Source organism: Mugil cephalus, chromosome 23 (assembly GCF_022458985.1).
Source record: "Mugil cephalus isolate CIBA_MC_2020 chromosome 23, CIBA_Mcephalus_1.1, whole genome shotgun sequence".
NCBI classification, from domain to species: Eukaryota; Metazoa; Chordata; class Actinopteri; order Mugiliformes; family Mugilidae; genus Mugil; species Mugil cephalus.
The window spans coordinates 1,224,003-1,239,335 of NC_061792.1; the positions used below are offsets into that span (position 1 = coordinate 1,224,003).

General features: G+C 40.6%; 2 non-coding genes and 8 pseudogenes across 2 annotated transcripts; all 10 read right to left on the minus strand.

The window, feature by feature from the left end:
- Nucleotides 1–1,228: 1,228 nt before the first annotated feature.
- Nucleotides 1,229–1,347, minus strand: LOC125002565 (annotated as a pseudogene).
- A 101-nt stretch (nucleotides 1,348–1,448) lies between these two features.
- On the minus strand, nucleotides 1,449–1,567 carry LOC125002094 (annotated as a pseudogene).
- A 101-nt stretch (nucleotides 1,568–1,668) lies between these two features.
- Nucleotides 1,669–1,787, minus strand: LOC125003121. The gene has a single exon (XR_007111988.1). It is a non-coding gene; the product is annotated as a 5S ribosomal RNA (ribosomal RNA).
- A 101-nt stretch (nucleotides 1,788–1,888) lies between these two features.
- On the minus strand, nucleotides 1,889–2,007 carry LOC125001777. The gene has a single exon (XR_007111720.1). It is a non-coding gene; the product is annotated as a 5S ribosomal RNA (ribosomal RNA).
- Nucleotides 2,008–4,106: 2,099 nt separating this feature from the next.
- LOC125001718 lies at nucleotides 4,107–4,225 on the minus strand (annotated as a pseudogene).
- A 302-nt stretch (nucleotides 4,226–4,527) lies between these two features.
- Nucleotides 4,528–4,646, minus strand: LOC125001727 (annotated as a pseudogene).
- Nucleotides 4,647–4,747: 101 nt separating this feature from the next.
- LOC125001919 lies at nucleotides 4,748–4,866 on the minus strand (annotated as a pseudogene).
- Nucleotides 4,867–4,967: 101 nt separating this feature from the next.
- On the minus strand, nucleotides 4,968–5,078 carry LOC125002493 (annotated as a pseudogene).
- A 951-nt stretch (nucleotides 5,079–6,029) lies between these two features.
- On the minus strand, nucleotides 6,030–6,147 carry LOC125001958 (annotated as a pseudogene).
- A 1,032-nt stretch (nucleotides 6,148–7,179) lies between these two features.
- Nucleotides 7,180–7,298, minus strand: LOC125001758 (annotated as a pseudogene).
- Between the last annotated feature and the right edge of the window lie 8,035 nt (nucleotides 7,299–15,333).

A 15,333-nucleotide genomic window follows, 5' to 3' on the forward strand; every position in this document is an offset into this window, starting at 1 on the left:
ACCAACTGTATCAGTATTAGTAATAAATAGTAGTAGATGTAATTATTTTTGTACCTTTAACATATTTACTTTTATATCGTTTCTCTCCTTTGGTTTTGGTTTGTTTTATCATTTTGCATTATCTGTAAAACCTTCATTTCTCCACGGGGAATAACATAAAATAGTCCTGCCGGTTAGCCTGTTCCAAGACAAACAGAAAACTTACAGCAATAAAAATGACAACACAACTACAGCCGGTAAAACTGTTCTTAAATGCTTGCCTAGGTAAACAAAGGTTAAATAAAAATAAAATACTAACATACATACAGACACATTCTGACACATTGAAATTGGCCGTTAGCACGTTAACTTAGCCCCGTAGTTAGCTCCCCACTCCACCGTATGCTAACGACCACGTTATCTCCACTGGCCTCGTTTTATTTCGGCGTCAGTTCAAATTGTGGACAACAGCAAATTGATGCAAAATACAAGCAATGTTAGGAAACCACTTGTCAATATTTCAAATGACAAATCTCGACAGCACACGTCGGCTACCACCTCAGACGTAGGGGTTTGCTGTATTGCCAGAAAGAAACGCAAAAACAGAACTAATTTGCATAATACTTACATCATTGTGTAGTAAAGCCACAAGTAGCGCTGTTAATAGGTTCCATACCACGATAAAGAATCAGCCGCACATGATTAAACTACACGTGACACAAACATATTGATTATACAATGTGGATGAGGCTTAAACAAACCTTTACACACAGTTATGGGAGCATGTTGGTCTAATTTTTGTGTATTGTTTTCGCGCACGTACAGACGCACGTGCGACTACATGCGCGCACATGGAGTAACGTTACATCCATACGTAGTTCCGTGCATGCTCACGCACATACAAAAGAAACGATGGATGAAACAGGGCGATGACGTCATGGGATGTCTTCCTTTGATGATGTTCTCAATTGTTTTCCTTTGATAATGATGTCATGAAATGTTTTCCTTTGATCATGATGGCATAGAATCTTTGCCTTTGATCTTATTGAAAGTTTGTTTTATAAAAACCTAGGTGGGTCCGTAGATTCTGTTAGACTTTCAAACTGAAAGCAAGCGAGACAAGCAAACACGGGCGTCTTACGAGGTGGTATGGTGTCAGTCACAAAAGCGGTACATATAAGTGGTCAAAATCAATATTGCATGTATTATGATGATGGAAATGTTCCTGTGTCCCCTGATGAAAATGAAAGGCTTACAGGACCTGGTATTCCCGGGCAGCCTCCCATTCAAGTACTAACCAGGCCCGACCCTGCTAAACTTCCGAGATCAGATGACACTGGGTGTGTTCAGTGTGGTATGCCCTTAAGCCATTTTGTCAGTCACAAAAGCAGTATATATAAGTGCTCAAAATGATCATTGCAAGTATTTTGATGATGTAAATGTTACCATGTCTCCTGATGAAAATGAAAGGTTTACAGCACCTAGTATTTCCAGGCGGTCTCCCATCAAAGTACTAACCAGGCCCGACCGTGCTTAGCTTCCGAGATCAGACGAGATAGGGCGTGTTCAGGTTGGTACGGCTGTAAGCCATGTCAAATCTTACTAAAGAAGTATATATAAGTCGTCAAAATCATCATTGCATGTATTTTGATGATGTAAATGTTACCATGTCTCCTGATGAAAATGAAAAGCTTACAGCACCTGGTATTCCCAGGCGGTCTCCCATCCAAGTACAAACCAGGCCCGACGCTGCATAGCTTCCGAGATCAGACGAGATCAGGCGTGTTCAGGGTGGTATGGCCGTAAGCAATGTTAACTGTCACAAACGCAGTATATATAAGTGGTCAAATTCATCATTGCATGTATTTTGTTGATGTAAATGTTACCATGTCTACTGATGAAAATGAAAGGCTTACAGCACCTGGTATTCCCAGGCGGTCTCCCATCCAAGTACTAACCAGGCCCGACCATGCTTAGGTTCCGAGATCAGACGAGATCGGGACTGTTCAGGTTGGTATGGCCGTAAGCCATGGTAACTGTCACAAACGCAGTATATATAAGTGCTCAAAATCTTCATTGCATGTATTTTGATGATGTAAATGTTACCATGTCTCCTGATGAAAATGAAAGGCTTTCAGGACCTGGGCGTGTTCAGGTTGGTATGCCCGTAAGCAATGTCAAACATCACTAAAGCAGTATATATAAGTGGTCAAAATGATCATTGCATATATTTTGATGATGTAAATGTTACCATGTCTCCTGATGAAAATGGTAACAAATTCAAAGCCGCCCTCTCTGAGGAAAGATTGCACTTTCAGGCAATTTCCCAGAGTGCTCCCTACTGAGATATTCAGCTCTTTTGCTGTTTTGTTGGTTGCCATTGATGCTTGTTATTCGGGAAATGTTTTGTAAAACTTTGGACGAAAATCAATGAACCATGCTCTATTCAAGTGTGTTTCTTGTCTTGCTTGCACTCAATTTGTAACTCTGAGAAGCACTAAAGAATGTACAGATCCACAGAGGCTTGTATAAAACAAACTTTCAGTAAGATCAAAGGCAAAGATTCTATGCCATCATGGCCAAAGGAAAAGATTTGATGAAAGGACAGAATTCTATGACATCATGAAGGAAAACATTCTATGGCACATTCTATGTAAATTTTGTGAGGAGTGCGCTAGGAAGAGAGAGTGTGGGAAAGATTTTCCAAATTTCTTCTGTTTTCTGTGATAATTGTCTTTTCTCTCACTCTGGTTGTGTTTTCATTTAGGTTCCTCGATCAAAGTTTTCATTAACACCTTTCAATCTTGAGTGTCACATAGTGAGATCTATAACACTGCCGTCCGATGGTACTATTGATATGATTTTTTTGGCATGAGCAACCAAAATCACCACTACCACTCTTCTACCAACTGTATCAGTATTAGTAATAAATAGTAGTAGATGTAATTATTTTTGTACCTTTAACATATTTACTTTTATATAGTTTCTCTCCTTTGGTTTTGGTTTGTTTTATCATTTTGCATTATCTATAAAACCTTCATTTCTCCACGGGGAATAACATAAAATAGTCCTACCGGTTAGCCTGTTCCAAGACAAACAGAAAACTTACAGCAATAAAAATGACAACACAACTACAGCCGGTAAAACTGTTCTTAAATGCTTGCCTAGGTAAACAAAGGTTAAATAAAAATAAAATACTAACATACATACAGACACATTCTGACACATTGAAATTGGCCGTTAGCACGTTAACTTAGCCCCGTAGTTAGCTCCCCACTCCACCGTATGCTAACGACCACGTTATCTCCACTGGCCTCGTTTTATTTCGGCGTCAGTTCAAATTGTGGACAACAGCAAATTGATGCAAAATACAAGCAATGTTAGGAAACCACTTGTCAATATTTCAAATGACAAATCTCGACAGCACACGTCGGCTACCACCTCAGACGTAGGGGTTTGCTGTATTGCCAGAAAAAAACGCAAAAAACAGAACTAATTTGCATAATACTTACATCATTGTGTAGTAAAGCCACAAGTAGCGCTGTTAATAGGTTCCATACCACGATAAAGAATCAGCCGCACATGATTAAACTACACGTGACACAAACATATTGATTATACAATGTGGATGAGGCTTAAACAAACCTTTACACACAGTTATGGGAGCATGTTGGTCTAATTCTTGTGTGTTGTTTTCGCGCACGTACAGACGCACGTGCGACTACATGCGCGCACATGGAGTAACGTTACATCCATACGTAGTTCCGTGCATGCTCACGCACATACAAAAGAAACGATGGATGAAACAGGGCGATGACGTCATGGGATGTCTTCCTTTGATGATGTCCTCAATTGTTTTCCTTTGATGATGATGTCATGAAATGTTTTCCTTTGATCATGATGGCATAGAATCTTTGCCTTTGATCTTATTGAAAGTATGTTTTATACAAACCTAGGTGGGTCCGTAGATTCTGTTAGACTTTCAAACTGAAACTCAGGCTTGTTCAGGATGGTATGGCCGTAAGCAACGTTAACTGTCACAAACGCAGTATGTATAAGTGGTCAAAATCATCATTGCATGTATTTTGATGATGTAAATTTTACCATGTCTCCTGATGAAAATGAAAGGCCTACAGCACCTGGTATTCCCAGGCTGTCTCCCATCCAAGTACTAGCCAGGCCCTACACTGCTTAGCTTCCGAGATCAGACGAGATCAGGCGTGTTGAGGTTGGTATGGCCGTAAGCCATGTCAAAAGTCACTAAAGCACTATATATAAGTGGTCAAAATGATCGTTGCATGTATTTTGATGATGTAAATGTTACCATGTCTCCTGATGAGAATGAAAAGCTTACAGCACCTGGTATTCCCAGGCGGTCTCCCATCCAAGAACTAACCAGGGCCTACACTGTTTAGCTTCCGAGATCAGGCGTGTTATGGCCGTAAGCAATGGTGACTGTCACAAACGCATTATATATAAGTGGTCAAAATCATCATTGCATGTATTTTGATGATGTAAATGTTACCATGTCTCCTGAAGAAAATGAAAGGCTTACAGCATCTAGTATTCACAGGCGGTCTCCCATCCAAGTACTAACCAGGCCCGACACTGCTTAACTTCGGAGATCAAATGAGATCAGGCGCGTTCAGGGTGGGATGGCCGTAATCAACGTCAACTGTCACAAACGCAGTATATATAAGTGGTCAAAATCATCATTGCATGTATTTTGATGATGTAAATGTTACCATGTCTCCTGATGAGAATGAAAAGCTTACAGCACCTGGTATTACCAGGCGGTCTCCCATCCAAGTACTAACCAGGCCCGAACAATCTTTGATTCCGAGATCAGACGAGATCGGGCTTGTTCAGTTTGGTATGGCTGTAAGCAACGTCAAATGTCACTAAAGAAGTATATATAAGTGATCAAAATCATCATTGCATGTATTTTGATGATGTAAATGTTACCATGTCTCCTGATGAGAATGAAAAGCTTACAGCACCTGGTATTCCCAGGCGGTTTCCCATCCAAGTACTAACCAGGCCCTTAGCTTCCGAGATCAGATGAGATCAGGCGTGTTCAGGGTGGTATGGCCGTAAGCAATGGTAACTGACATAAACGCAGTATATATAAGTGCTCAAAATCATCATTGCATGTATTTTGATGATGTAAATGTTACCATGTCTCCTGATGAAAATGAAAAGCTTACAGCACCTGGTATTCCCAGGCGGTCTCCCATCCAAGTACTAACCAGGACCTTACACTGCTTAGCATCCGAGATCAGACGAGTCAGGCGTGGTTCAGGGTGGTATGGCAGAAGCAATGGTAAACTGTCACAAAACGCATGATATATATGAATGTCAAAATCACATTGCTGTATTTTGATGATGTAAATGTTACCATGTCTCCTGTGAGAATGAAAAGCTTACAGCACCTGGTAATCCCAGCGGTCTCCAGATCCAAGTACTAACCAGGCCCAACGGCTTAGTTTCCGAGAATCAACAAGATCGGGTTTCAGGTTAGTATGGCGGTATAGCATGTCAAATGTCGCTAAAGCCTATAAAATAAGTGATCAAAATGATCATTGCATGTATTTAGATGATGTAAATGTTACCATAGTCTCTGATGAAATGAAAAGTTAAAGCACCTGTATTCCCAGGCTGTTCCAATCCAAGTACTAACAGGCTCGAACCGTGCTTAGCTTCCGAATCAGACAAGATCGGGCTGTTCAGGTTAGTATGGCCGTAAAGCAATGTCAAAGTCATAAAGCAGTAATATAAGTGCCAAAATTATCATGCATGTATTTTATGATGTAAATGTTACCATGTCTCCTGATGAAATGAAAAGCTTACGCACCTGATATCCCAGGGTCTGCATCCAGTACTAACCAGCCCGACGCGGCATAGTTCCGAGATCAGACGAGATCAGGCGTGTTCAGGTGGTACGGCCGTAAGCAACTTAAATTCACAAACAGTATATATAAGTGGTCAAAATCATCATTGCATGTATTTTGTTGATGTAAATGTTACCATGTCTCCTGATGAAAATGAAAAGCTTACAGCACCTGGTATTCCCAGGCGGTCTCCCATCCAAGTACTAACCAGGGCCGACCATGCTTAGCTTCCGAGATCAGACGAGATCGGGATTGTTCAGGTTGGTAGGCCGTAAGCAACGGTCACTGTCACAAACGCGTATATATAAAGTGGTCAAAATCATCATTGCATGTATTTTGATGATGTAACCGTTACCATGGTCTCATGATGAAAATGAAAGGGGGGGGCTTAAACCTCACAAAGTATTCCCCAGGCTGTGCTCCCCATCCAAGTACATACCAGGGCCGCACCGTGGGCTTACTTCCGAGATCAGACGAGATCAGGCGTGTTCAGGTAGGTATGGCCGTAAGCAATGTCCAAACGTCACTAAATCAGTTATAGTCAGTGATCAAAATCATCATTGCATGTATATATGATGAGTAAATGTTAGGCCTTATGGTCTCCTGATGATAAAATGAAAAGTTGCAAGCACCTGGTATTCCCAGGCTTCTCCCATCCAAGTACTAATCATCGCCCTAGCACGGCTTAGGCTTCTGAGATCGAGCTAGATCAGGCGTGTTTTTCAGGTGATATGGCTGTAATGCAAGGTTAACTGTCACAAACTGCAGTATATATAAGTGGACAACAATCATCATTGCATGAATTTTTGATGATGTAAATGTTACCATGTCTCCTGATTAGAATGAAAAGCTTACAGCACCTGGTATTCCCCAGGCGGTCTCCCATCCAAGTACAACCAGCCCTACAACTGCTTAGCTTGCGAGATCAGACAAGATGAGGGGTGTTTCAGGGTGGTATGGCAGAAAGGCAATGTATTACTGTCCACAAAACGCAGTATATATAAATTGTCAAAATCATCATTGGCAATATTTTGAATGATGTAAATGTTACCAATGTCTCCTGATGTCAATGAAAAGCTTACAGCACCTGGGTATTCCCAGGGCGGTCTCCCATCTCAAGTACTAACCGGCCCGACCGGGGTCTTAGCTTCCCGAGATCCAGACTAGATCGGGGCGTGTTCAAGGTTGGTATGGCCGAAAGCAATGTCAAATGTCACTAAACCCGAGTAATATATACAGTGAATCAAAATGATCATTCATGTATTTTGATGAGTAAATTTTTACCATGTCCTCACTGATGAGAATGAAAAGCTTACAGCACCTGGTATTCCCAGGCGGTCTCCCATCCAAGTACTAACCAGGCCCTACACTGCTTACCTTCCGAGATCAGAATGAGACAGGGCGTGTTCAGGTGGTATGACCGTAAGCAATGGTAACTGTCTCAAACTCAGAATATATAAGGGTCAAAATCAACATGTGCATATTTTTTTGATGAATGTAAAATGTTACCATGTCTTCCCTGAGAAATGAAAAGCATACACACTCTGGGATTCCCAGGCGGCTCCCATCCAAGTACTAACCAGGCCCTACACTGCTTATCTTGCTTCCCAGATCAACAGATCAGCGTGTTCAGATGTTATGGATGGCCGTAAGCAATGGTGACTGTCACAAAACGCAGTATATATAAGTGGTGCAAAATCCATCATTGCAATGTATTTTGGTGATGTAAATGTTACCATGTCTCCTGATGAAAATGAAAGGATTACAGCATCTAGTATTCACAGGCGTCTGCCCATCCCAAGTACTAACCCGCTCCCGCCACTGCCTACCTTCGAGATCAAATGAGATCAGGCGTTTTTCCAGGTGGGATGGCCGTAAGCAAACGGTTAACAGTCACAAACGGCAAGTATATATAAAGTGGTCAAAATCATCATTGCATTATTTTTGTTTTTTGAGCTGAAGCTTCTAACATGATTACAGTCCCTGCCAGGAAGTAGAGTCCAGAATGTCACAGGTAATATGAAACAGAGAGAAACACAAGGGACCCGGTCCAGCCAGGGTTTGGGTGTGATTTGGTGTATTAAAACTGAACACTGCCTGAGATTGGCTTAACGTGAAAGGCCCACTGCACCTTAGCCAATCATCATCACTTATGCGGACCGTCGCAGCTGTGTTCAGCATGTCCACTTTCCAGCAGATCAATTTCAACTTTTGCCTGTCTGAAAATTGCCAGACTGCGTCTTGTTGACTTTGACGCCAGACCTTTCTCGTAAGGTTATTTGCAGCATTTGGTATACAAATTCAACAGCCGCCCTCTCTGAGGAAAGATTGCACTTTCAGGGCAATTTCCCAGAGTGCTCCCTACTGAGATATTCCAGCTCTTTTGCTGTTTTGTGGTTGCCATTTGATGCTTGCTATTCCGGTAAATGTTTTTGTTAAACTTTGGACGAAAATTCAATGAACCATTCTCGATCAAGTGTGTTCCCCCTTGTCCTTGCTTGCAGTCAATTTGTAACTCTGAGAAGCTCTAAAGAATGTACGATCCACCAGAGGCTATGTAGAAAACACAACTTTCAGTAAGATGAAAGGCAAAGATTCTATGCCATCATAGGCCGCAGGAAAAGATTTGATGAAATGACAGTATTCTATGACATCATGAAGGAAAAACGAATTCTATGGCACATTCTATGTAAATTTTGTGAGGAGTGCGGTAAGGAAGAGAGAGTGAGGGAGAAAGAATTTCCAAATTTTCTTCTGTTTCTGTGATCATATTTCTTTTTCTCTCACACTGGTTTTGTGTTTTCATTTAGGTTCCCATCAAAGTTTTTCATTAACACCTTTCCAATCTTGAGTGTCACATAGTGAGATCTATAACACTGCCGTCCGATGGGTACTAATGATATGATAATATTGTCGTCAGATTTGGCATGAGCAAACCAAAAATCACCACTACCACTCTCAACCAACTGTATCAGTATTAGTAATATATAGTAAGTAGATGTAATTAATTTTGTACCTTAACATATTTTACTTTTATAAGTTTCTCTCACTTTGGTTTTGTTTGTTTTATCCTTTTGGCTTTGTCTGTAAAACCGTCATTTCTCCACGGGGAATAACGTAAAATAGTCCTGCCTTATCTCTAAATCAAGATTCAAGTGATTCAGTACATCTAATGACAACTAACTGGGGTCTTTTTTATTTCCCAAAGATCACCCTTTTAAACATGTCTCATAAAAGTCCCCGCATTAGAGCATAAACACTAAATAAGAAGGGGTGCATCATCGACTATAGTTGTAGTTGTACAACTATTTAAACGCTGTACCAGTTAGGCAGCATTCACAACGTGCTAAACCGGTTAGCCTGTTCCAATACAAACAGAAACTTACAGCAAAGTAAAAATGACAACAACAACTACAGCCAGTAAAACTGGTTACTTAATTGCTGCCTAGGTAAACAAAGGTAAATAAAAAAAAATACTAACATACATACAGACACATTCTGAAACATTGAAAATTGGCCGTTAGCACGTTAACTAGCCCGTAGTTAGCTCCCCACTCCACCGTAAATGCTAACGACTACGTTATCTCCACTGGCCTCGTTTTTATTTCGGCGTCAGTTCAAATTGTGGACAAAACAGCAAATTGATCAATACAGCAATGTTAGGAAACCACTTGTCAATATTTGCTAATGACACATCTCGACAGCACACGTCAGCTACCCACCGCAGACGTGGGGTTTGCTGTATGCCGCGAAAGAAACGCAAAAAAGAAATAATTTACATAATACTTACATCATTGTGAGTAGAAGCCACAAGTAGCGCTGTTAATAGGTTCCAAGCTAGACCACTATGTACCTCAGAAGGAAATACGATAAAGAATCAGGGCCGCACAAAGATTAAACTACACGTGACACAGGCCCAACATATTGATTATACAATGTGGATGAGGCTTAAACAAACCTTTACATACCACCAGTTATGGGAGCATGTTGGACTAATTCTTGAGTGTTGTTTTCGCGCAACGTACAGAGGCACGTGCGACTACATGCTCGCCACAATGGAGTAACGTTACATTCCCATACGTAAGTTCCGTGCGTTTCATGCTCACGCACATACAAAAGAAAACGATGATGAAACAGGGCGATGACGTTCATGGGATGTCTTCCTTTGATGATGATGTCATGAAATGTTTTCCCTTGATCATGAAAGGCATAGAACTTGCCTTTTGATCTATTGAAAGTTTGTTTTATACAAACCTAGGTTGTGTCCGTAGATTCCTGTTACAACTTTCAACTGAAAGCAAGCGAGACAAGCAAACACGGGCCGTCTTATGATGTGGTATGGATTCTTTCAACTAAAAGCGGGACATTTAAGTGGTCAAAATCAATATTGGCATGTATTATATGATGGAAATGTTCCTCGTGTCCCCTGATGAAAATGAAATGCCTTACAGGACCTGGTATTCCCCGGCAGCCACCCATATCAAGTACTAACCAGGCCCCACCCTGCTTAGCTTCCGAGATCAGACGAGATCAGTCGGGTTCTTTTTTTTTTTTTTTCTTTTTATTAGTCTTCCAATCCACAAATTTACACTTCACGTCAACTTTCACATAGATCAGAAAAGAAACAAAACCTTCATAGTTCTCATGAATGTAACAAAGAAAAATCAAACAATCAAACTAAATAAAAGTAACAATCCAACTCTCACCATTTCAATAAAACTCCTCTTCCCTGTTTCGCATCACAAATAAACTTATTCCCACCTCATAGAAAAATTCTCTCACCTCCTCTCCCCCATCACTTGCAAGTTCAGATCAATATCTCTTTTCATTATTGTCTTAAACAAATCTTTAATTTGTTACATTTCTCCCTTTCAAAATGAGCATAATTCTTCTATAATACAACCGCAATCTGGCATGGCTCAAAGTGGTAAGTTACTTAAACCAAAAATTCACAAGTCTTTTTTCTTTTCAAGTAAAAACCAACAGAAAGAGCATTCCCCACTCCCCTCCTTCAGCTCTGATCCCAAGTCGCCCATGTTCCTCAAAAGTTTTTTCAGGAACTCAAAGAAATCAACTAACTTCAAAACAATCTAAAAAAAGTGCAAAAAACTCTCCATGCCATTTTACATACATCACACATATGCACTTACAGCATTAATTATTTTTATGAAACACCACATACGTATATATTCTGTTATGTTTTATAAGTAAAATCGTTTTATTTTCACACTCTATACTGTTAATATTTTAATTTCCCTATTCAACCATATCTTCTTAACATCCAAAATCATTGAACACGCCAGCGCCAAACTTTCTCTGCTGCTGGCTCTTTAATCACATCAGCTTGATACCCATTCATATAACCTTTTTCACTCACATTTTCCAAAGAGGCATTTCTCTCTTTTCAATCACATACATCTTGAGGGTGTACGCTTGTCTTCGCTTAATCACACAGTCTCTTTTATAATGTTTGTCCAATCCAGAGGTTATACTACTTTTAAATCCGCTCAACATATTCGGCTGACTTTTTCTTTGCTTTCCCATACCATCTAAAATCATTCACAAATCATAAATACAAATTCAATCTCAAAAACCCCGGGTATGAACCCTCAATAAATAATATCCTTGACTTGTTTAATAATTGCCACTGAATTGTGGCTCATACAGACTTTTTTATTATTAAAGTTTAAATTTCTCATTGAGAAACAAGGGTAGTTAACTAAACATTTCAATCCATCACACTCATATTCTACTTTTGGTAGAAAAAAAAAAAAAATTTCTCCACGCTTCACAAACACCTGCTCCCTGTAAAACTCTGGGTTTTTAACTGTCCATTGATTGTTTGAAACCCATGAAACAAACGCATAGTCACCTATCCCACCCCCTTCATCCACAATATATATTATTTTTTCCTTAAAAACTCCTTCCACCATAGTTTCAACTCCACGCTCCATCGTATTTTGGATGCGTTCTGACTCTTATTGCCGTTCTTTTCATTTCCCAAATCAATGGCTTCAGCCACCCTCTCTCTTCTTCAATCAAAGTTTTTTGTGCAATTTCCACCCCCTTTCCCCCCTCCCATATAAAGTCACAAAATATTTTGTTTAACACATTCATAACCCACTCTGGCATGTCTATCACTCTCATCACAATACACAAACTGAGAATTAACAAATTATTCACCACCATCACTTTTCCTTTCAGTTTAAGTTTCTCCCCCTCCATAGTGTAGCATACTGTTTTTTATCTTATTAATTCACTCCAGTCCATGCTCATCTCTAGCCTCTTTGCTTGCCACCCAGCCCCAGTACACACTCCCAACACCTTCATGTTATTTCTCCCTCCACCTTTAAAGCCCATTTCTATCCTCTCCTCTCTATATCTCCAATGTACATGATCTCTGATTTAAGTTTTTTGTTGATTTTGGCTCCGATGGGCCCGTTCCATATTTTTTCTATTACTGTAGCAAACCTTTTCACGACTGTTGTTGTACCCTGAAACCGTAAAGTTGTGTCGTCCTGCATAATGATTGATGACAACAGGTCCTCACCCTCCATAGGGCAAACTGAACACCTGTTCCACCGCCTGGTCATTTTGATCAGCATCGCCAGGGGCTCAACGAACTAATTGCATACATAGTGCTGACCGGGGACATCCCTGCCTCACTGATCTCTCCACATCGACAAAGGTTTGTCAAGACAACCGTTTACCCTCACTTTCGGCTCTGCACGTCATACAGCCTCTTAACCCATTCCCACCATCCTCTCCCGAACCCAACTTTCCTCCAGTACTCAAACAGGAATCTGTGGGTCCACACTCTATCAAAGGCCTTATTCCAATCTATTCCCAGGTCTGCAGGAGCCGAAGGACCAGGCAAAAAAAAAACAACAAAAAACAACTAACCTCTTTTTCCCCCTTTGCCATCCTCTTTCCATGTGTTCTATTGAATCTCTGATAGTGGCTATTGTGTCTGCTATGTCTCTATCGCGGTATGCTGTAGACTCTGCGTGTTCTGTACTATGTTCCCTATCACACCCTTCATCCTATTTGCCAAGACTTTTAGTTAGTAATCTTATAATCTGTATTAGCAAACTAATTGGCCTGTAGTTTTCCAAAACTAACATACATTCCTTTCTTTTTGTATATTATTGCTATTACACCAACAGAGCCCTCCCCCCATCCTATTCGTGCACTTGCCCTGTTCTTTCCATCCTCTTGAATACTTCTACCAGAATTTGCGCTACCAACCTTCATTTTTGTACGCTTTGTACCATACGATCCTATCCATCCACTTCCTGGACTCTTTCCATTTCAATCCTCCTATGGCCTCTATCACACCTCCTTCTACATTTATAGTCTCTATCACACTCACACACATGTCCCTATCCTCTTCCACTCAGTTTCCTTCTACTCTTTCCATCACTTCATCTATGCTTCCTTGATCTATGTTCCCTTTCTTATAGAGATCCCCATAAAATTCTTGTACCCTTTCCAGAATCTCCACATAATCTAAGCATCTCTCTCCGTTTTTGTCATTAATGTTCCTTTTATTTATGTTCTATTCTGTTTTCTTTTCTCTATTCTCTAAAACCCCAAAAAAATCCTGTGCACCTTTCACCTTCTAAATGATATTTTTGCTTTACTTCTCAGAATCGCTCTCTACATTTCTCCGTCACAAACCTCTCTAACTTCATCTTTGCCTCCTAAATAATTTTTTATATTATAACCCTCCTCATGTCTCTCTACTTAACTCTGCCCTACGATTTTTGTTTCAGAGCCTTTTTCCTCCTCATCATTTTCCCTTTTTCTTTTTCTTACTATATCTGAAACTTAAAAAAATTTTTGCTTATTAAAGTTTTTTATCTTCTCCCATCGTGTCCCCAATCGCTGTCGTCTAGCCTGTCATTTTCTTTATACTCTTCCTCTTCTCCTATTCTCTCGGTCAGAGCAAATCCATAATCTTATCTTGTACTCCTCTTCTTCTAAATTAATCCTCTGCGTTTAAATATCCACATCCCTCCTCCTATCTCTTCTTTCTCCACTTAATTCGAAACATGACCCCGCATCATGGTCACTGAAGCTATTTCTTTGATGCCTTTATTTTGTCGATGTATCCCAATAATGCTACTTTGCACCACCCAAATCTATTCTACTTTGTTTTTAGAACGCCCATCTCCTCATCTGCCATCCTTGTTTATTCTCTCTTCTCTGAGTCTCTCTTCTCTCCATGCATCTATAAGCCCCTTTTCTTTCATAAGCCTCGGACCTGCATGTTTCTCGATCTTGTCCCTCTAAATTCAACTCCCTTAACCTACATCTAGACGACTACATTTTAGTATGAAGGTCCCCAACTAAATACAAACTTCCCCTGCGATATATTTTTAAGTTCCTCTAATATAGCAACCTTATCTTTTATCTTATATTTGGAACGTAATATTTATTAATCTGAATTCTATTTCTCTATTTTAAATTCTATCACCACAAATCTCCCTTCCATCTCCTATATACCTCTTTTATGTCTCTCGACAACGTCCTTTTTAATTCATTATTGCTACCCATAACCCCTTGCCGTTCTAGCCCATATATTATAATAATATAAGCTCCCCTCCATTCCTCTCTCATTCTTTAAACTAATGGCCTCGTCCCAATTAGTTTCTTGAATACATATAATAACGCTGCGTATGGCCAAATAATAGCTCTTTTATTTTTTCCTCTAGTTCTTAGCCCAATTGCGTTAATAGAGGTTATTGTGGCCAGAAGCAAAACTGAATATAAATAGAACCAAAAAGAAACACATTTAAACCAAAAAACTATACAATCACATACCGGAATTTCGGTCCCTTTTTCGCTCCTCTCTTTTCTTTGTCTTTCTCCCGCCTTCCCGCTTGCTGAGATCTTTGAAGGATCTTTGTCAAGTCGGTTGTCCTTCTCTTCGCTCTTTCATGTCCATTTAATCGTCCTCACAGGTTCCCTTTTCTTCATTCTCTCCTTGTCCTTCCTTTGTTTGGCAGCAGGGTTCGGTTTCACTCCAAACCCTCTCCATTTGCCGTTCTTTGTGTTGACCGCTTCACTGGTTTTCTCCGCGTCCATCCGACATCCATTTCCACCAGTTTTCGATCCTCTCTTCTCGACTCCCCCCCCATGTCCTCCTCACCCTGGGTCTAGGACCTCTGTTGACCTGTGGCCTCCTTCGCCGTCCGTGGTTGTTGCGTCCGTTCTCTTACCTCCACTTCCTCACCCATCTCCTCCTCCGTCCCTTCTCCTCTCGGACGCACTCCCCCGTGCGTAGTGGCCACTCTCTCCGCACCTGAAACAACTTGAACTCCGGGCATTCTCTGAAGATGTGTCCCCGGCTTGAATGCGTTTCTGCACACTTGGAATGTCTATCGTGGATCACACGGAAATACTCCACGCCCCTCATATTTTTTTCAAATTTAGTGGAGTAGGGCAGCGATCTGACTTG